The following is a 22,481-nucleotide window of genomic DNA, read 5'->3' as shown; positions in this document are numbered from 1 at the left end:
TACATTCCTGTTCACACACTCATGCTAGGTGTCGGTGCTCATACTTTTTCATTGTATCATCCATGCTAGTTTATTTTCCTTTTTTATGCTTTCTTCTTGTGTGTTTAATAAACCTTAAGAAAAAAAAAAATAGTTGTAGCTTTTAATTAGTTTAATTTGCATGCTTGAAGTAGTAACTAAAAAGAAAACCCAAAAATATTTCTCGTTCTTCTTTTGCTTGTTGGGAGCTTTCCCGTGTAAATAGTTTTATTTCTTTTCTTGTTCTTTGGGGGTCGAGAGGAGAAGACCATAATTAAAATGTTGAGTGGCTCTTATATGCATTATTGTTGATCTAACAAAGAGCCCATATTACCTTGTCTTCTCTCTTGAATTGAATACTTGCAGATTCCAGCTTAGTCCAATGCACGTGCACTATTATTATTATCCACACTATTCGGTCGTGCAAGTGAAAGGCAATAATGATGATTATATGATGAACTTATTGAGATGAGAAAAGTTGGTATGAACTCTACCTCTCTTGTTTTTGTAAATATGATTAGTTCATCGTTCCTGATTTAGCCTATTATGAATGAACATGTTTGCAATGACAATTAGAGAATGTAGTTGCTTATGTCATGCTTAATTAGCTAGGAGCTTATAATGGTTCACCTTGCGTGCCAACATGCTATTAAACATGTTTGCAATGACAATTAGAGAATGTAGTTGCTTATGTCATGCTTAATTAGCTAGGAGCTTATAATGGTTCACCTTGCGTGCCAACATGCTATTAAAATGGTTGTGATGTGGTATGATAGGGTGGTATCCTCTTTTGAATGATTCGAGTGGCTTGACTTGGCACATGTTCATGCATGTAGTTGAAACAAAATCAACGTAGTCTCTACGATATTTATGTTCATGGTGCATTATATCCTACTCATGCTTGCATTCGGTGTTGATTAATTTTAATGCATGTGCATGGCTGTTGTCGCTCTCTAGCTGGTCGCTTCCCAGTCTTTTGCTAGCCTTCACTTTTACTAAGCAGGAATACTGCTTGTGCATCCAATTCCATAAACCCCAAAGTTATTCCATATGAGTTCACCATACCTACCTATATACGTTATCTACCTGCCGTTCCAAGTAAATTTGTATGTGCCAAACTCTAAACCTTGAAATAAGCATTCTGTTTTGTATGCTCGAATAGCTCATGTATCAACTAGGGCTGTCCGTATCTTCCATGTTAGGCGGGTTATTCTCAAGAGGAGTGGACTCCGCTCCTCACTCACAAGAAAATAGCTGGTTACCGGGATGCCTAGTCCCATGCTTTATGCAAATCAAATCAAAATAATTGCAAACAAAACTCCCCCGGGACTGTTGTTAGTTGGAGGCACTCGTTGTTTCGAGTAAGCCATGGATTGATGCTTGTTGGTGGAGGGGGAGTATAAACTTTACCATTCTGTTTGGGAACTGCCTATAATGTGTGTAGCATGGAAGATATCGCCATCTCCTGGTTGTTATGTTGACAATGAAAGTATACCGCTCAAAATATTATTCACCTTCCGTTTCAAAACCGAGCTCTGGCACTTCTACAAATCCATGCTTCCCTCTGCGAAGGGCCTATCTATTTACTTTTATGTTGAGTCATCATCCTCTTATTAAAAAGCACCAGTTTAAGAGCACTACTGTCATTTGCATCCATTACTGTTAGTTTACATTGAGTATGACTTGACTGGATCTCTTTTACCCTGAATTACAATATCTAGTCAGTCCTTGATCTTTAAAGGGCTAGCGAGATACCGTCCTGTTATATCATATCATGATTGTTTTGAGAAAGTGTTGTCATCCGAGATTTATTATTATTGCTCGCTAGGTGATTATGTCATTGATATGAGTAAACATGAGACCTAAATGTTATTGTGAATATGGTTAGTTCATAATCTTTGCTGAAAACTTGAAAGCTGGCTTTACATACTTACAACAACAAGAGCAAATAGAGTTTGTAAAAGTTTTTCTTTATCACATTTAGTTTATCAACTGAATTGCTTGAGGACAAGCAAAGGTTTAAGCTTGGGGGAGTTGATACGTCTCCGTCGTATCTACTTTTCCAAACACTTTTGCCCTTGTTTTGGACTCTAACTTGCATGATTTGAATGGAACTAACCCGGACTGACGTTGTTTTCAGCAGAATTGCCATGGTGTTATTTTTGTGCAGAAATAAAATTTCTCGGAATGACCTGAGAATCAACGGAGAATTATTTTGGAATATATAAAAAATACTGGAAGGAAGATCCACGTCAGGGGGGCCTCCACCTGTCCACGAGGGTGGGGGTGCGCCCTACCCCCTGGGCGCGCCCCCTGCCTCGTGGTCCCCCTGACGCTCCACCGACCTCAACCCTGACTCCATATATTCACTTTCGGGGAGAAAAACCGAGGGAGAAGGATTCATCGCGTTTTACGATACAGAGCCGCCGCCAAGCCCTAAACTCTCTCGGGAGGGCTGATCTAGAGTCCGTTCGGGGCTCCGGAGAGGGGAATCCGTCGCCATCATCATCATCAACCATCCTCCATCACCAATTTCATGATGCTCACCGTCGTGCATGAGTAATTCCATCATAGGCTTGTTGGACGGTGATGGGTTGGATGATATTTATCATGTAATCGAGTTAGTTTTGTTAGGGTTTGATCCCTAGTATCCACTATGTTCTGAGATTGATGTTGCTATGACTTTGCTATGCTTAATGCTTGTCACTAGGGCCCGAGTGCCATGATTTAAGATCTGAACCTATTATGTTTTCATCAATATATGAGAGTTCTTGATCCTATCTTGCAAGTCTATAGTCACCTACTATGTGTTATGATTCGGCAACCCCGAAGTGACAATAGTCGGGACCACTCCCGGTGATGACCGTGGTTTGAGGAGTTCATGTATTCACTACGTGTTAATGCTTTGGTCTGGTACTCTATTAAAAGGAGGCCTTAATATCCCTTAGTTTCCAATAGGACCCCGCTGCCACGGGAGGGTAGGACAAAAGATGTCATGCAAGTTCTTTTCCATAAGCACGTATGACTATATTCGGAACACATGCCTACATTACATTGATGAATTGGAGCTAGTTCTGTGTCACCCTATGTTATGACTGTTACATGATGAACCGCATCCATCATAATTCTCTACCACCGATCCATTGCCTACGAGCTTTCCATATATTGTTCTTCGCTTATTTACTTTTCTGTTGCTATTGTTATCATCACTACAAAACACCAAAAATATTAATTTTGCTACCGTTACCTTTTACCACCATTACCACTACTATCATATTACTTTGCTACTAAACACTTTGCTGCAGATATTAAGTTTGCAGGTGTGATTGAATTGACAACTCAGCTGCTAATACTTGATAATATTCTTTGGCTCCCCTTATGTCGAATCAATAAATTTGGGTTGAATACTCTACCCTCGAAAACTGTTGTGACCCCCTATACTTGTGGGTTATCACTACACGACAAATAGTTGCACATATAGTGCATCACACTGTGAAGAATTGAAATAAACAAGTCATAAGGACATCTTTAGGCGATCCTTAAAAAGTTAAAGGACTAAAACCCTTAGTGGATATATATATAGTGTTACTATTCATCACTCAGGGTGCAGAATAAGTTATTCTTCACCCGAGGTAATCTTACGATCGCTTTCTAAATAAATTACATTTCGAATATAAATAGTTACATGCATATTGATTCAATATTTAAAATTTTGTATAAAAAAACAAAAATATAGGTTATAAGACTAGAAAAATCACATTTTATGTATGTTTTACACTATGTTTTTATACTCGTTACATAACATAAAATATTTTTTACGACGAGTACATATTTTCTTACGTTCTCTTTTTATGTATGAAATAATACATAATTTACGAAACGTAAAAATATGGTGCATTGATGTCAAAATAGAGAGGGGGTGAAGAATAACTATTCCTCACCCAGGGTGACGAATAGCGTGACCCTATATATATACTCCAACAATTTTTGGCCGTTTCTAGTCGATCCCCTAAACTTAAGGTTGTAAACTTCAATTTGATCAAGTTCAAAGCAGGTTCAACCGAAAGTAGCATGCATTCAAACATAAACATAGATAGTTTTGCATAACCGAACATAAAACATAAATTTAAACTAAGGACCCCTACTTTCGGTCGAAGTAGAGGTCGAACCAATCCTTCCTCGTCATGTACAGTGTGCCGCGAGCCGGGTCCGGGCCAGTACCGTCGTTGGGATCGTCAGGGAAGACACTCCTCCACTCGTCGGCGTCGATCTCCTCGTCCTCGAGGCCTGCCTCGACGCCCTCCGCGCCGTCGTCGCCGCTGCCTTTGACCTCGTCGTCAGAGAAGAGCGCGATAACCTCGCCGCCCTCTGCGCCGCCGTCCTCGCCGCCTTCGACCTCGTCATCGGAGGAGAGCGCGATAACCTCTCCACCCTCCGCGTTGGCAAAGATCGCCCGCTCCGCCTCCACGAGCTCTGGGTGCTACCGGCGGAGCTCTTGCATGTAGGCCTCGTCGGCGGCCTTGGCCTCGAGGCGCTCCCACGCCTCGCAGTCCTCTCGCGCCATAGTCGAGCTCACCACCCCTAGCTCCGGCAGAACAAGGTCGACCGGACATGTGCCGAAGTGGAAATTGAGCCTATCCGCCGTGCCATGGTAGAGGACCTGCCAGCGGTCGTACTCCACGGCCTCGAGCTTGGCCGTGTGGAAGCTACCAAGCCACCAGCGGGTGTGGGTCTCTCGATCTGTAATCACGGTGACCCACGTCCCCCAACCGCCACTGCCGGACCCCGAGGTAGGACTTCGTCGGCTGCCAGGTCCGGGGAGGATGGGGAAGTCCTCGAGCCGGTGTAGGGGCGCGGTGGCGGGCGGATCAGGGGACCGGCAACAGCGGATTGGGCCCGCAGAGACGACGGGGATACCTCGGCGGCCACCTCATCGGCGTTGGGCGAAAAGGCCGCGATAAACCTCCTTTTGGCCATTGGCTCCTCGAGCTCCCCGGCACAAAGGCATAGGTTGAGGATGGAGGCGCCGGCGATGGTGGCGACCTACCAATGGTTTCGAGGGTTGTGTGTGTATGTGTGAGCAGAGGTTGTGTTTGAGGAAATACCGCGGCAACTGAAAATTTTACTAGGCGGGAGTAACAAGGCGGGGCTACTGAAAATTTGGATCAAGAGCGAGCAGATATTTTTAAGATTGCGAGGGATGCAGAGGCGGGAGTAAAATGCCGGGGCTACTGAAAATTTGAATCAAGGGGCTGAAGCAGAGCGGGAGTAACAGACATCGCACACGGTCCGCACATACTAATTATGTGCTATCAAACATTAAAACCTTCCAGGCGGTAGATATTTAGAGATTGCGAGGGATGCAGAGGCAGGAGTTTTTGGGGAGCGGGCTAGTGTGCTTGACACGCCGGTTGTGGATTGTAGCCGACACACCTTCTCGCGTAAGCCATAGGCGTACTATACACCGACGGTTCTCCAAGATATTTTGTACTACATCTCACATAGTTGGTGATAATAAACTGTGTGGGATCTACTTGATTTGAATTACAAAATGGGGTCACAACGGCAATGGACGATGTTTGAATTGCTAGACCTTTTATCTGCAGTGAACATGCAACTATATGTGTGTCATAAAAGAATTGGAATTATTCAGGGTTCGTTTGGACATTTTATACTGGTTTCTAGCCATTTCAGGTGCACAATTCAAAATTAAACTACATGCACATGCTCCGGTGCATACAAATTGGTTAAAAAAAATCAAATTTGTGTCCTTCAGTGCATGCTTAGGTCCCTTGCAAGAAATGGGAATGAATTTTTCGGGGTTCGTTTGGCATTTTTTATACATTAACTGGGTTGTCTAGGCATTTTATGTGCATAATTCAAATTTGAACTACAAGCAGATGCTCCAATGCACTAAAGTTGGTTGAAAAATCACATGTGTGTCCTTGGGTGAATTTCTAGGTCCCATGCAAGAGATGGGAATGAATTTCAAACACCAGGGCACTGTTGATTGCCGGCAAAACGTTGAGATACTTGGTTTTTAAATTCTAGTAAATCCAAAACTCGTCTAAAATTCATGAAACTTGGCATGCTATTATGGAGAGGCATCAACATGCCGTGGTGAAAAATTTGTCCCATTTGGGGCTGGTTTGGGTAAAAGCTTCTCACAAACCAGAGCTTCTCACAACAAGCATGATGGTTCCAATAGGGAATGTACCACCTTTGGGGACGGGACGATATCCGTTGCCTCTTATTGCTTTAAAAAAATTCTAGTGTCAACATAGAACAACAGGAGTGTTGTGTTTAATCTTGGAATTGTTCGGGGTTTGTTTGGCCTTTTATACATTAACTGGCATTTCTAGGCATTTTATGTGCATAATTCAAATTTGAACTACAAGCACATGCTCGAATGCACCAAAGTTGGTTGAAAAATCACATTCGCGTCCTTGGGTGAATTTATAGGTCCCATGCAAGAGATGGAAATGAATTTCAAACACCAGGGCACTGTTGATTTCCGGCAAAACATTTAGATACCTGGTTTTTAAATTCTAGTAAATCCAAACTCTTCTGAAATTCATGAAACTTGGCATGCTATCATGGAGCGGCATCAACATGCCGTGGCGAAAATTTTATACCATTTGGGGCAGGTTTGGGTATAAGTTTCTCACAAACCAGAGCTTCTCACAACAAGCATGATGGTTTCGATGGGGAACGTACCACCTTTGGCGACGGGATGATATCCATTGCCTCTTATTGCTTTCAAAATTTTTCTAGTGTCAACATAGAACAACAGGAGTGTTGTGTTTAATCTTGTAATTTTTCAGGGTTCGTTTGGCCTTTTTTATACATTAACTGGGGTTTCTAGGCATTTTATGTGCATAATTCAAATTTGAACTACAAGCACATGCTCCAATGCACCAAAGTTGGTTGAAAAATCACATGTGTGTCCTCGGGCGAATTTCTAGGTCCCATGCAAGAGATGGGAATGAAATTGAAACACCATGGCACTGTTGATTGCCAGCAAAACATTGAGATGCCTAGTTTTTAAATTCTGGTAAATCCAAAACTCGTCTGAAATTCATGAAACTTGGCATGCTATCATGGAGCGGCATCAACATGTCGTGGTAAAAAAATTGTCCCATTTGGTGCAGGTTCGGGCATAAGCTTCTCACAACAAGCATGATGGTTTCGATAGGGAACGTACCACCTTTGGGGACGGGACGATATCCATTGCCTCTTATTGCTTTCAAAAAGTTTCTAGTGTCAACATAGAACAACAGGAGTGTTGTGTTTAATGTTGGAATTTTTCGGGGTTTGTTTGGCCTTTTTTACACATTAACTGGGTTTTCTAGGCATTTTATGTGCATAATTCAAATTTGAACTACAAGCACATGCTCCAATGCACTAAAGTTGGTTGAAAAATCACATGTGTGTCCTTTGGTGAATTTCTAGGTCCCATGCAAGAGATGGGAATGAAATTCAAACAGGAGGGCACTGTGGATTGCCAGCAAAACATTGAGATGCCTGGTTTTTAAATTCTAGTAAATCCAAAAGTCGTCTCAAATTCATGAAACTTGGCATGCTATCATGGAGCGGCATCAACATGCCGTGGTAAAAAAGTTTGTCCCATTTGGGGCAGGTTCGGGTATAAGCTTCTCACAACAAGCATGATGGTTTCGATAGGGAATGTCCCACCTTTGGGGACGAAATGATATTCATTGCCTCTTATTGATTTCAAAAAATTTCTAGTGTCAACATAGAACAACAGGAGTGTTGTGTCAATTTTTGTGATTTTTCGGGGTTCGTTTGGACATTTTTAGGCATCAACTGGGTTTTCTAGGCATTTTATGTGCATAATTCAAATTTGAACTACAAGCACATTCTCCAATGCACCAAAGTTGGTTGAAAAATCACATGTGTGTCCTTGGGTGAATTTCTAGGTCCCATGCAAGAGATGGGAATGAAATTCAAACACCATGGCACTGTTGATTGCCGGCAAAACGTTGAGATGCCTGGTTTTTAATTCTAGTAAATCCAAAACTCGTCTGAAATTCATGAAACTTGGCATGCTATCATGGAGCGGCATCAACATGCCGTGGTAAACAATTTGTCCCATTTGGTGTAGGTTCGGGTATAAGCTTCTCACAATAAGCATGATGGTTTCAATAGGGAACGTACCACCTTTGGGGACGGGACGATGTCCATTGCCTCCTATTACTTTCAAAAAAATTCTAGTGTCAACATAGAACAACAGGCGTGTTGTGTTTAATCTTGGAATTTTTCGGGGTTTGTTTGGCCTTTTTATACATTAACTGTGTTTTCTAGGCATTTTATGTGCATAATTCAAATTTGAACTACAAGCACATGCTCCAATGCACTAATGTTGGTTGAAAAATCACATGTGTGTCCTTTGGTGAATTTCTAGGTCCCATGCAAGAGATGGGAATGAAATTCAAATAGGAGGGCACTGTGGATTGCCGGCAAAACGTTGAGATGCCTGGTTTTTAAATTCTAGTAAATCCAGAAGTCGTCTGAAATTCATGAAACTTGGCATGCTATCATGGAGCGGCATCAACATGTCGTGGTAAAAAATTTGTCCCATTTGGGGCAGGTTCGGGTATAAGCTTCTCACAAACCAGAGCTTCTCACAACAAGCATGATGGTTTCGATAGGGAACGTCCCACCTTTGGGGACGAAACGATATCCATTGCCTCTTATTGCTTTCAAAAAATTTCTAGTGTCAACATAGAACAACTGGAGTGTTGTGTCATTTTTTGTGATTTTTTGGGGTTCGTTTGGACATTTTTAGGCATCAACTGGGTTTTCTAGGCATTTTATGTGCATAATTCAAATTTGAACTACAAGCACATGCTCCAGTGCACTAAGGTTGGTTGAAAAATCTGATATGTATCCTCGGGTGAATTTCTAGGTCCCATGCAAGTGATGGGAATGAAATTCAAACACCAGGGCATTGTTGATTGCCGGCAAAACATTAAGATGCTTGGTTTTTAAATTCTAGTAAATCCAAAACTCATCTGAAATTCATGAAACTTGGCATGCTATCATGGAGCGGCATCAACATGTCATGTTAAAAAATTTGTCACATTTGGGGCAGGTTCGGGTCTATGCTTCTCATAAACCAGAGCTTCTCACAGCAAGCATGATGGTTTCGGTAGGGAACTTCCCACCTTTGTGGACGAAACGATATCCATTGCCTCTTATTGCTTTCAAAAAATTTCTCGTGTCAACATAGAACAACATAAGTGTTGTGTCAATTTTTGGGATTTTTCGGGGTTCGTTTGGACATTTTTATGCATTAACTGAGTTTTCAATGCATTTATGTGCATAATTCAAATTTGAACTACATGCACATGCTCCATTGCATATAAATTGGTTGAAAAATCAAATCTGTGTCCTTGGGTGCATGTTTAGGTCCCATGCAAGAAATGGGAATGAATTTGAAACACCGGGGCACCGTTGATTGCCGGCAAAACATTGAGATGACTGGTTTTAAAATTCTAGTAAATCCAAAACTCGTCTGAAATTCATGAAACTTGGCATGCTATCATGGAATGGCACCCGACATGCTGTGGCATTTTTCGTGTCCATTTTGGGAGAAGGCGCACTTGAATAATGACAGCCAACAAAGGCATTTTGAAAAAATAGCTGCCACTTTAATATCTCAAACGTTTGTATAATACAAACCGTGTGTGTTCTGTTAACCATTCATGTGATGCCACGTGTCCAGGTTTTAATGGTTGTAGGACGTGCTGTGCGGTCAGCTTCTGGACCATGACTAAACGGGAGGCGTGTGAGCGCAGTCCGGTGTGAAAGCTGACCAAGAGGCATGCAAGCTGTCCTCCAATGCGCAAGCTCACCGGGAAGCGTGCGAGCTGTACGCTGCGCAAGCTCACTGGGAAAGGGGGCCCTTTGACTTCCATGGCCGCCCACCTTCCTCTCCATTAATGGCGCCCGAGCCGCTATTTAATACGGTCGGCCTTATTGTTCGCCTCCCATTCCCCTCCCTCTCGCAGACCTCCACCAACGCCATGGCGCACAATGATCATCTGCCACTAGTCTTCAAGTTTGGTGAAGTCGACTCTGAGCCAGAGGAGATAGAAAATAAGGAGGAATGGGGCCTCATGGACATGGCCCAGAACAAGCTGGCCGCGGCGGTTGCTGCCCCTGCTCCCATCCCAGCTCCCATCCCCGCGCCCGCGCCAACGACCATCCCCGTAGCATTGACGAGCTGGTTGCCAAGCACTATCATAGAGCTGGAAGCCGCGGGCGTCAGCGAGGTCCCCGCGGACCCGTGTGAGCTCGTGTACATGCCAGCGCCAGCGCCCATGCCCATGCGCGCCCCTCCACCCATCGTGGCGCCGACCCCCGTGCATTTGGCTGCACCTGCCGCGCGCGTGCCCCTGCCCGTGCCCGCCCCTCCACCCACCGCGGTGCGGGTCCCCATGCCTTGGGCTGCCACCTGCCGCGCCCGTGCCCATGTGCCCCCCCTCAGCGGCATGGGGTGCTGCCGCCGACCGCTACCTCTCAGCGGTGCCAGTTACCGTCCTCCCGCGCCTCGCCCGTCGATCGCGAGACAACATGATGTTTGATTTACAAGTGAAGAACATTTTGTGCTACCTTGAAGACTTCAACAACGGCGTCCCAGAGGACGACAACGACAACGACGGACGCCACCTCCGCTGCCGCCGGAAATAGTTTTTTTGGGGGTTTAACACTGTATCTCAAATTCTCGATCATATGAATATAAATTCGCAGTGTGACTGAATGAAAGATATGGTTTGAACAAACTTGCGTTTTTCTCTCTTAATGTACAGACTTATCAAATGATTTTCTTTTGAAAAAACATCAATGGTTTTTAAATATGAAACACTCATCGCAAACGTTTTAGTTAGAACGCCCGTATGCAAACCGATAGCTTCCCCAGGAAGCCAAGGAAAAACGCGCCGAGCAGGATTTCTGCATCCCTTCAACGCAAACGGTTGTTTTGCATGACCTGTGTGCAAGGACGTACAAACAATTGGGTAAGATTTACATATCTGTCATTTTGGGTATGTTGCCATTTGTCAAACTAGAAAGATTACATTTGTTTATCTAGTAACATTGCTATTTGTCAACCTTGTAACACTGCGATTTGTCAAAATATGCAGCTACAAATCACTAGAACTTTCTAATTTTTGCAACTAAAATCACTAGCACAGTTCATATGGACACCACTAGCAGGCGTGAGTTGATGGACGCATATCCAAATGTACCATTGATTACATAAAACAAGTCATCAACCCACAAGGACAACGAGGATACACGTTGGATTATAGATCATTTCCAACAAAACATTCTAGTAATGTTTTTCTCACACAACAAATAACAAAGCGATGAAATGAACTTCAGCTCAACCACTCGTCGGCGTTGGAAACACTTGCTTTGAACCAGAAGTGATTCTCTGGGAAGGGCCAGCTACTGTCAATCTCGAGACCAACACAGGACTGATCATCGAGGCTGAAGCGGCCTATGTCAGGACCCATATTGGGACGGTAGGGAAGCATAGTAATGTCCGAGGTATAGATATAGTTACTTCTCATAAATGGTAGTAACGTTGTGTCAACAGCAGCTGGATCGCCTTCCACCATCATTGGATAGTTTTGTACAAGGAAGAGTGAGTTTCCTCCAAGACTTCCAATACTGAACCAGGGAGAAGGTGTCGGTGCTAGTACACTAGTATCCATCCCAAATACCCTGCAACGGATGTTGGAATAGAAGAGGTGATCCATCGGAATAAGTTGCCAAGCGCCATTGAGTATATGGGTCCTGCTCGTCCTCATGCTCGTAAAAAATTTCAAGTATAGGTGGTGGAATGCTCACAGGACCTTGGAAACACAAGAAGGTTAATTAGTAAAGGGAAACTAGCTAACCCGCATGCATGTGGATGAAACAATTATAATTACGGTGGAAGACAAACGTACCGAAAGCATCATGATTCCATGCAAAAACAGTGCCACGAGTGGTGGCAGCAAACACAAGACCCTCGTATTGAATTGCATCACAGTACTCATCCGTGTACAGAAATTGATTTTTGAGCAATATCCATCGAGGCGTGGAAGTAAGGACGGCAACAAGCTTGTCGAAGATAGCAACAACTTCATAGTTCGTGTAATCCCAAGAGCGGCTGGGAACTCGACAAAATGCTATCTTTCGTAGACAACGGTCAGCATGATCATATTTGAACTCACGTAGAATACCAGTGTACTTAGCCTCCGGGCAGTCATCTGAGATTTTTGGAAGTGGAACCCGATGACGAGTGTACACATTCACAAGTTCCCACTCGTAGTTGTACCCAATATAAACAACACAATCTCCATTTGTGCCTGCCCAAGCCTTGCCCTCAAGCGATGGCATCTTAACATCATACGTATCATTATCAAGCGGCATCAACTTACACAAGGCGAGGCTTCCCTTGTCCCCGCACCAGTCAGCAGGGTCACGGCAAAGAAGATAGGGGAGATCAAACCGCTCTTAGACCCTTGGGTTCCTTGTAATGATGTTACTAGTTGAGTTGAGAATGGTCTTGAATGAACCTGCCATGCTAGCCGAGGTGATGACGTCACACCGATCAATGAGTTCCTCCACCGTGTCATCATTCAGATCGGGGCAAGAATAACGGGGTCGTTTCCGGCCTGTTCCCTCCATGGAGAAGACGATCGAACAATGGTAGAAGGAAGGGTGAAGGCAAATGTAGGAGGGAGGAAGAGCTAGCGTGCGGCAGCAGTTCCAAATTGAGAGGGAAAGGCAAAGACTCGGTGGACGGTTGCCACGGTACACGAAGAGGCACCTGGGGAGCGAACGGTTGCCACAGAGGTCACACACTGGCAATAAGGGCCGATTGAACCGCATGCGTATATCGCACACACCTTGATCTGGTTAACCGTTTCTTTTGTGTTGCCTAATCACAAACAGTTCATCCGAGTGAACCGTATGTTGTATATCGCACACACCTTCATCTGGCTGTCTGTTTCTTTTGTTCCTCCTCATCACAAATAGTTCATCCGAGTGAACTGTATGCTGTGTATCGCACACACCTTCATCTGGCTGCTTGTTTCTTTTGTTCCTCCTCATCGCAAATAGTTAATTGAACTGAACCGTATGCCCTTTATCGCACACGCAACTAAAATCTGAACCGTGTTTGATGCATCCATCATCGCAAAAGTTTTATACATTTTTGACGGTTTTCATACAACACCGTTTGCGATTATTGCATCGCACACAGTTTCTCGAAGGGTCTCTATTCGAAGTGTCGCATTAGCAGCATCCTGCGGTAGTGTACGTAGTTCCCTTTGTTTGTCGGGATGTTACTTGCGCGAGATTCGATCTTTGGCATCTCCATACCTAGTTCAATCTCGTTACCAGCAAGTCTCTTTACTTGTTCCATAATACATCATATCGTAACTAACTCCTTAGTCACTTTGCTTGCAAGCTTCTTATGATGCTGTATTACCGAGAGGGCCCAGAGATACCTCTCCGATATACAGAGTGACAAATCCCAATCTCGTTAGATGCCAACTCAATAGACACCTTCGGAGATACCTCTAGAGCATCTTTATGATCACCCAGTTATGTTGTGACGTTTGATAGCACACAAGGTATTCCTCCAGTATCCGGGAGTTCCATGATCTCATGGTCGAAGGAATATGTATTTGACATTAAGAAAGCAGTAGCAATAAACTGAATGATCATATGCTAAGCTAACAGATGGGTCTTGTCCATCACATTGTTCTCCTAATGATGTGATCCCGTTATCAAGTGACAACACATGTCTATGGTTAGGAAACCTTAACCATATCTTGATCAACGAGCTAGGCTAGTAGAGGCTTACAAGGGACACGGTATTTGTTTATGTATCCACACATGTATTTAAGGTTTTCTCCATACAATTCTAGCATGAATCATAAACCTTTATCATGATTAAGGAAATATAATAATAACCACTTTATTATTGCCTCTAGGGCATATTTCCAATAGTCTCCCACTTACACTAGGGTCAATAATCAAGATTACATAGTAATGAATCAACACCCATGGAGTCTTGGTGTTGATCATGTTTTGCCCGCGGAAGAGGTTCAATCAACGGGTCTGCCACATTCAGATCTGTATGTACTTTGCAAATTTCTATGTCTTCAACCTTGACCTTTTCATGAATGGAGTTGAAGCGCCTCTTCATGTGTTTGGTTCTCTTGTGAAACCTGGATTCCTTTGCTAAGGAAATTGCTCCAGTGTTGTCACAAAAGATTGTCATTGGACCCGATGCACTAGGTATTACACCTAGATCATATATGAACTTCTTCATCCAAACTCCTTCATGTGATGCATTCGAAGCAGCTATGTACTCCACTTCACATGTAGATCCCGCCACAACGCTCTGCTTGAACTGCACCAACTTACAGCTCCACCATTGAATATAAATATGTATCCGGTTTGTGACTTAGAGTCATTCGGATCTGTGTTGAAGCTAGCATCAACGTAACCCTTTACGACGAGCTCTTCGTCACCTCCATAAACAAGAAACATATCTTTGGTCCTTTTCACGCACTTTAGGATATTCTTGACCGTTGTCCAGTGATCCACTACTGGATTACTTTGGTACCTCCTTGCCAAACTTATGGCAAGGCACACAACAGGTCTGGTACACAACATGACATACATAATAGAACCTATGGTTGAGGCATAGGGAATGACTTTCATTTTCTCTCTATCTTCTGCCATGGTCGGACTTTGCGTCTGACTCAATTTCACACCTTGCAACACAGGCAAGAACCCTTTCTTTGACTGGTCCATTTTGAACTTCTTCAGAACTTTGTCAAGGTATGTGCTTTGTGAAAGTCCTATTAAGCGTCTCGATCTATCCCTATAGATCTTGATGCCCAATATATAAGCAGCTTCACTGAGGTCTTTCACTGAAAAATTCTTATTCAAGCATCCTTTTATGCTATCCAGAAATTCTATATCATTTCCAATTAGTAATATGTCATCCACATATAACACCACAAATGCTATAGAGCTCACATTCACTTTCTCATAAATACAGGCTTCTCCGTAAGTCTGTATAAAACCATATGCTTTAATCACATCATCAAATAATATATTCCAACTCCAAGATGCTTGCACCAGTCCATAAATGGATCGCTGGAGCTTGCACACTTTGTTAGCACCTTTAGGATCGACAAAACCTTCTGGTTGCATCATGATACGTCTCCAATGTATCTATAATTTTTGATTGTTCCATGTTGTTATATTATCATTCTTGGATGTTTTATAACCATTTTATAGCAACTTTATATCATTTTTTGGGACTAACCAATTGACATAGTGCCCGGTGCTAGATGTTGTTTTTGCTTGCTTTTTTACTTCGCAAAATATTAGTACCAAACAAAGTTCAAACGTAGCAAAACTTTTTGGAGATTTTTTTGGACCAGAAGACACCTTATGGGCTAAGAAAGTACCAAAGGGAGGCCCATGGGGAAAACAATCCACCAGGGCGCGCCTAGGAGCCCAGGCATGCCCAGGGGGGTTGTGCCCTCCACGTAGCCCCCCCTACACCGCCTCTTTGCCCTATAAATTCCCATATATTCTAAAAACCCTAGGGGAGTTGAAGAAACACAATTCCAGCCACTACAAGTTCCAGAACCACGAGATCCAATCTAACGCCATCACAAAGGGGTTCATCATCCTCATTGGTGCCTCTCCGATGATGCATGAGTAGTCCACCATAGACCTGCGGGTTCGTAGGCAGTATCTAGATGGCTTCCTCTCTCTCTCTCTCTTTTGGTTCTCAATACAATGGTATCTTGGAGATCTATTTGATGTAACTCTTTTTTGCGGTGTGTTTGTTGGGATCCGATGAACTTTGAGTTTATGATCAGATCTATATCCATGAATATTATTTCAGTCTTGTTTGATCCCTTATATGAATGATTATTTATAGCCTCGTATTTATTCTTTGAATCCTTGGTTTAGTTAGGCCAACTAAATTGATTTTTCTTGCCATGGCAAGAGGTGCTTTGTGATGGGTTCGATCTTGCGGTGTTGTTTTCCTAGTGACAGAAGGGGCAGCAAGCCATGCATGTATCGTTGCTATTAATGATAACAAGATGGGGGATGTTCCTACATGAATATATCTCATCTACATCATGTCATCGTTCTTATTGCATTACTCCGTTTCTCCATGAACATAATACACTAGATGCATGCTAGATAGCGGTCGATGTGTGGAGTAATAGTAATAGATGCAGGCAGGAGTCGGTCTACTAATCTTGGATGTGATGCCTCTGTATTGATCATTGCCTTGGATATCGTCATAATTATTCGATCTTCTATCAATTTCCCAACAGTAATTTGTTTACCCACCATGTGCTATTTGTCGAGAGAAGACACTAGTGAAATATACGGCCCTCAGGTATATTCTTTATCATATTTGCCTTGAGATCTATTTTTATTTGCTTTTATTTCATATCTATATTTCTAAAAACCTAAAAATACCTTGCTGCACTTTTTATTACTTATTTTATTTCACGTTTTATCGAGATCTATTTATCCAATCTATCACAAATTTATCTATCTTTTTACCGTGGAGGAATTGACAACCCCTCTTACGTGTCGGGTTGCAAGTATTTGTTCTTTGTGTGTAGGTACTGTTTACATAGGCTTGCTTGGTCCCTACTGGATTGATACCTTGGTTTTGTAACTGAGGGAAATACCTACCGTAGTTGTGCTGCATCATCCCTTCCTCTTTGGGGAAATACGGACGCAGTTTCAAGCGACATCACATCATATATAACTCTTTTTTAAGAAATCCGTTAAGGAATGTAGTTTTGACGTCCATTTTCTAGATTTCATAATCATAAAATGCGGCAATTGCTAACATGATTTGGACAGACTTAAGCATCGCTACGGGTGAGAAAGTCTCATCGTTGTCAACCCCTTGAACTTGTCAAAAACCTTTTGCGACAAGTTGAGCTTTGTAGACAGTGATATTACCATTAGCGTCTGTCTTCTTCTTGAAGATCCATTTATTATCAATGGCTTGTTGATCATCAAGCAAGTCCACCAAAGTCCATACTTTGTTCTCATACATGGATCCTATCTCAGATTTCATGGCTTCAAGCCATTTATCGGAATCTGGGCTCATCATAGCTTCTTCATAGTTCGTAGGTTCGCCGTTATCCAACAACATGACTTCCAGGATAGGATTACCGTACCATTCTGATGTGGTATGTGCTCTGGTTGACCTACGAGGTTCAGTAGTAACTTGATCTGAAGTTTCATGATCATCATCATTAGCTTCCTCTCTAGTTGTTGTAGACATCACGGGAATAGTTTTCTCTGATGTACTACTTTCCAATTTGAGAGAATGTACAATTACCTCATCAAGTTCTATTTTCCTCCCACTCACTTCTTTCGAGAGAAACTCCTTCTCTAGAAATGATCCATTCTTAGCAACAAAGATCTTGCCTTCGGATCTGTGGTAGAAGGTGTACCCAATAGTTTCTTTAGGGTATCCTATGAAGATGCACTTCTCTGATTTGGATTCGAGCTTATCAGGTTGAAGCCTTTTGAAATAAGTGTCGCATCCCCAAAATTTAAGAAATGACAACTTAGGTTTCTTGCAAACCGTAGTTCATATCGTATCGTCTCAACGAATTTAGACGGTGCCCTATTTAACATGAATGCAGATGTCTCTAATGCATAACCCCAAAATGATAAAGGCAAATAGGTAAGAGACATCATAAATGCACCATATCTAATAAAGTACAGTTACGACGTTTGGACACACCATTACGCTGTGGTGTTCTAGGTGGCGTGAGTTGTGAAACAATTCCACATTGTTTTAAATGAAGGCCAAACTCGTAACTCAAATATTCGTCTCCGCGATCAGATCGTAGAAACTTTATTTTCTTGTTACGATGATTCTACACTTCACCCTGAAATTCTTTAAACTTTTCAAATGTTCCATACTTGTGTTTCATCAAGTAGAGATAACCATACCTACTTAAATCATCTGTGAAGGTTAGAAAATAATGATACCTACCGCGTGCCTCAACAATCATTGGATTGCATACATCGGTATGTATTATTTCCAATAAGTCATTAGGTTGCTCCATTGTTCCGGAGAACAGATTTTTAGTCATCTTACCCATGAGGCATGGTTCGCGAGTATCAAATGATTCATAATCAAGTGATTCCAAAAGTCCATCCACATGGAGTTTCTTCATGCGCTTTACACCAATATGACCTAAACGGCAGTGCCACAAGTATGTTGCACTATCATTATCAACTTTGCATCTTTTGGCATCAATATTATGAATATGTGTATCACTACGATCGAAGGTGCATGACCATTCATCAAAGGTGCATGACCATAAAAGATATTACTCATATAAATAGAACAACCATTATTCTCTGACTTCAATGAATAACCATCTCGCAAACAAGATCCAGATATAATGTTCATGCTCAACGCTGACACCAAATAACAATTAATGAGGTCTAAAACTCATCTCGAAGGTAGATGTAGAGGTAGTGTGCCGACGGTGATCACATTGACCTTGGAACCACTCCTGACATGCATCGTCACCTCAATGACCATAAAAGATATTACTCGTATAAATAAAACAACCATTATTCTCTGACTTCAATGAATAACCATTTCGCAAACAAGATCCAGATATAATGTTCATGCTCAACGCTGACACCAAATAACAATTAATGAGGTCTAAAACTAATCTCGAAGGTAGATGTAGAGGTAGTGTGCCGACGGCGATCACATTGACCTTGGAACCACTCCTGACATGCATCGTCACCTCGTCCTTAGCCAATCTTCGTTTATTCCACAGCTCATGTTTCGAGTTACAAATATGAGCTATCGAACCAGTATCAAATCCCCATGTGCTACTACGAGCATTAGTAAGGTACACATCAATAACATGTATATCAAATATACCTTTGTTCACTTTGCCATCCTTCTTATCCGCCAAGTATTTGGGGTAGTTCGTGACCATTTCCTTTGCAGTAGAAGCACTCAATTTCAGGCTTGGGTCCAGCTTTGGGCTTCTTCATGGGAGCGGCAACTTGCTTGCCATTCTTCTTGAAGTTCCCTTTCTTTCCCTTGCCTTTTTTCTTGAAACTAGTGGTCTTGTTAACCATCAACACTTGATGCTCCTTCTTGATTTCTACCTCCACCGATTTCAGCATCACGAAGAGCTTGGGAATCGTTTTCGTCATCCCTTGCATATTATAGTTCATCATGAAGACTTTGTAGCTTGGTGGTCGTGACTGCAGAACTCTATCAATAACACTCTCAACTGGAAGATCAATTCCCAACTGAGTCAAGTGGTTATGATACCCAGACATTTTGAGTATGTGTTCACTGACAGAACTGTTCTCCTCCATCTTACAGCTATAGAACTTGTTGGAGACTTCATATCTCTCAACCCGGGCATTAGCTCGAAATATCAACTTCAGTTCTTGGAACATCTCGTATGCTCTGTGGCGTTCAAAATGTCTTTGAAGTCCCGGTTCTAAGACGTAAAGCATGGCACACTGAACTATTGAGTAGTCATCAGATCGAGCCTGCCAGACGTTCATAATATCTGTAGTAGCTCCTTCAACATGTCTGTCACCTAGTGGTGCATCAAAGACATAATTCTTCTATGCAACAATGAGGATAATCCTCAAGTTACGGACACGGTCTGTGTAGTTGCTACCATCATGTTTCAACTTAGCTTTCTCTAGGAATGCATTAAAATTAAAGGGAATGGTAGCACGGGCCATTGAACTACAACATAGATATGCAAAAACTATTAAGACCAAGTTCATGATAAATTTTAGTTCAAATAACTGAATTACTAATGAACTCCCACTTAAATCAACATCCCTCAAGTTGTCTAAGTGATACATGATCCAAATGAACTAACCCATGTCCGCTCATCACGTGAGATGGGGTAGTCGTCAATGGTGAACATCTCTATGTTGATCATATCTACTATATGACTCATGTTCGACCTTTCAGTCTCCAGTGTTCCGAGACCATGTCTGTACATGCTAGCTAGGCTCGTCAAGTTTAACCCAAGTATTCTGCATGTGCAAAACTGTCTTACATCCGTTGTACGTGAACATAGATTCTATCACATCCGATCATCATGAGGTGCTTCGAAACGACAAACTTTGGCAATGGTGCATACTCAGGGAGCACACTTTTATCTTGAAATTAAGTGAAGGGATCATCTTATAATGCTACCGCTGTTCTAAGCAAAATAAGATGCATAAAGGATAAACATCACATGCAATCAAAATATGTGACATGATATGGCCGCCATCATCTTGTGCTTTTGATCTCCATCTCCAAAGCATCGACATGATCTCCATCACCACTGGCATGACACCTTGATCTCCATCGTAGCGTCAGAGTCGTCTCGCCAACTATTACTTCTACAACTATTGCTAACGCATAGCGGTAAAGTAAAGCAATTACATGGCGCTTAGTGATTGGCATGCTGGTCATACAATAATTAAAGACAACCCTAAGGCTCCTACCGGTTGTTGTACTCATCGACATGCAAGTCGTGAACTTATTACAAAACATGATCATCTCATACATTAACATATATCAGATCATATCTTAATCATATCACATCACAATATGCCGTGTAAAAATAAGTTAGACGTCCTCTACTTTGTTGTTGCAAGTTTTACGTGGTTGCTATGGGCAACAAGCAAGAACCGTTCTTACCTACGCAAAACCACAACGGTGATTATCAAGTTTGCTGTTTTAACCTTCTGCAAGGACCGGTTGTCGGCGTTCTGGGAACGGGGGTCCCCAAACTTGCCTGCCTGCGGCCTGCGGTGTGGCTCAAAGGGGGGCCCAGCGCGGCCCATCTTCACCAACACAAACCCAAGACCCTCGCGAGGGGCCAAGCCTCGCGGGGCGGACGACGCGGAGCTTCCTCAGGCACGGCCTCATCAGGCTGGCTCACGAGGAGGCGGAGAGATCAAGGCGGGGTACCTCACGAGGTGCCCATGACGCAAGCCATGACGACCAAGGGCGCCAGGCGGGTGCCAGCCCGCACAGTGTCCTCCTTTCCTCTTTGGTGCAAAGGGGGGCAAGCGCAGCCGCGGAATACCGAGGCATTAGGCAAAGGTTGACATTTCGGTGCAACAAGACCAAGACCAGGAGGACTGCAAGACGGAGGTCATCGTGGAGCCCAAGACGGCGTCACCACCAGAGTTTTGTGCAGGCGAAGACTACTTTTGTCAGGATAGCTGGTACTAGCCGTCCCCTTTCAAATTAGCCCGTCATTGTTGGCTCCCTTCCCGCTCGATATTTGGGAAGAGGACCAGGGCCTCTATAAATAGGACCAGCCACCCGCAAGGGAGGGGTATCGATCAATCGATTGAAGGATCAAGAGAGAGAGAGAGGGAGGGAGAGAGAGAGAAGGGTGACTGAACTCCTCCCAGCAGTTCATCCCCCCAGCCAAGAACAGACCCTCGCAAGGCTGTTCTTCCTTGTATTGTTCATCATCATTAGCCCAAGAGGCAATCCACCACACCACACACTGGAGTAGGGTATTACACCACAACGGTGGCCCGAACCAGTATAAACCTTGTGTCCTTCGTGTTATTCCTTCCATAGCTTAGACCTTAGCGAGGCGGAGGGGTGCAGGTAGGTAGGAGGCTAAATCTCCGCGCGCACCCCAGTGTTTGAACCTCAAGGGTCTGCCGGAACCCGAAATCCGACATTTGGCGCGCCAGGTAGGGGTGCGCTAGAATCCACCTTCTACCGCTTCGTGCCCCGTCGCGTCGTCATCACCATGTCCGGCAACCAGGCGGGCAACCCAGATCCATGGGCGGCGTGGCCCGCCCACGCAGAGCTGCTCGCCTCGGGCGACCCCGTGCCCCAGGCAGCTCGCGGTCCGCAGGTCGCTGCGGGCCGCGGGCGACGCGGACAGGCTTCGACAGCTCTCACATCGCGGCAGGCGCGGTCGGCAGCCAGGGCCTCCAATCACGCCGTGACCACGACACCGTACACCCGCAGGGAGCAGGCGAACTCGAGGGCCGCGCTCACAGTGGCCTGAGAGCTGCTGCAGTGCAGGCTGCTGGAGGGCGGCCGCGACGTGCTGCTGGAGCGAGTGGCAGAGCTCCTGGGCTTCGCCGCCTCGGGGGCTCACCCCTTCTGCACCCAGCTCCCATCTCAAGCCCAGGGCGGCCCGCGCGGGGGCTCCGCGCGCGCCCGCGGGCTCCAAGGCTACTCCAACGCCAGCGAGGCTGTCAGCACCGGACCGGCGGCGGCGCTGCCCCCGTTCCCGGTCCGCGAAGAAGAAGGACTCGATGCGACCCGCGGCCCCAGTGGACAGCCGCGCTGCCACCCCACGGTGGGCGCATCAGGCAGGACCGCGTGG

The sequence above is a fragment of the Triticum urartu genome, chromosome 7A (assembly GCF_056163025.1).
Source record: "Triticum urartu cultivar PI428250 chromosome 7A, HENAU_Tu73, whole genome shotgun sequence".
Classification (NCBI taxonomy): domain Eukaryota; kingdom Viridiplantae; phylum Streptophyta; class Magnoliopsida; order Poales; family Poaceae; genus Triticum; species Triticum urartu.
Note: the sequence above shows the minus strand (reverse complement) of the source record.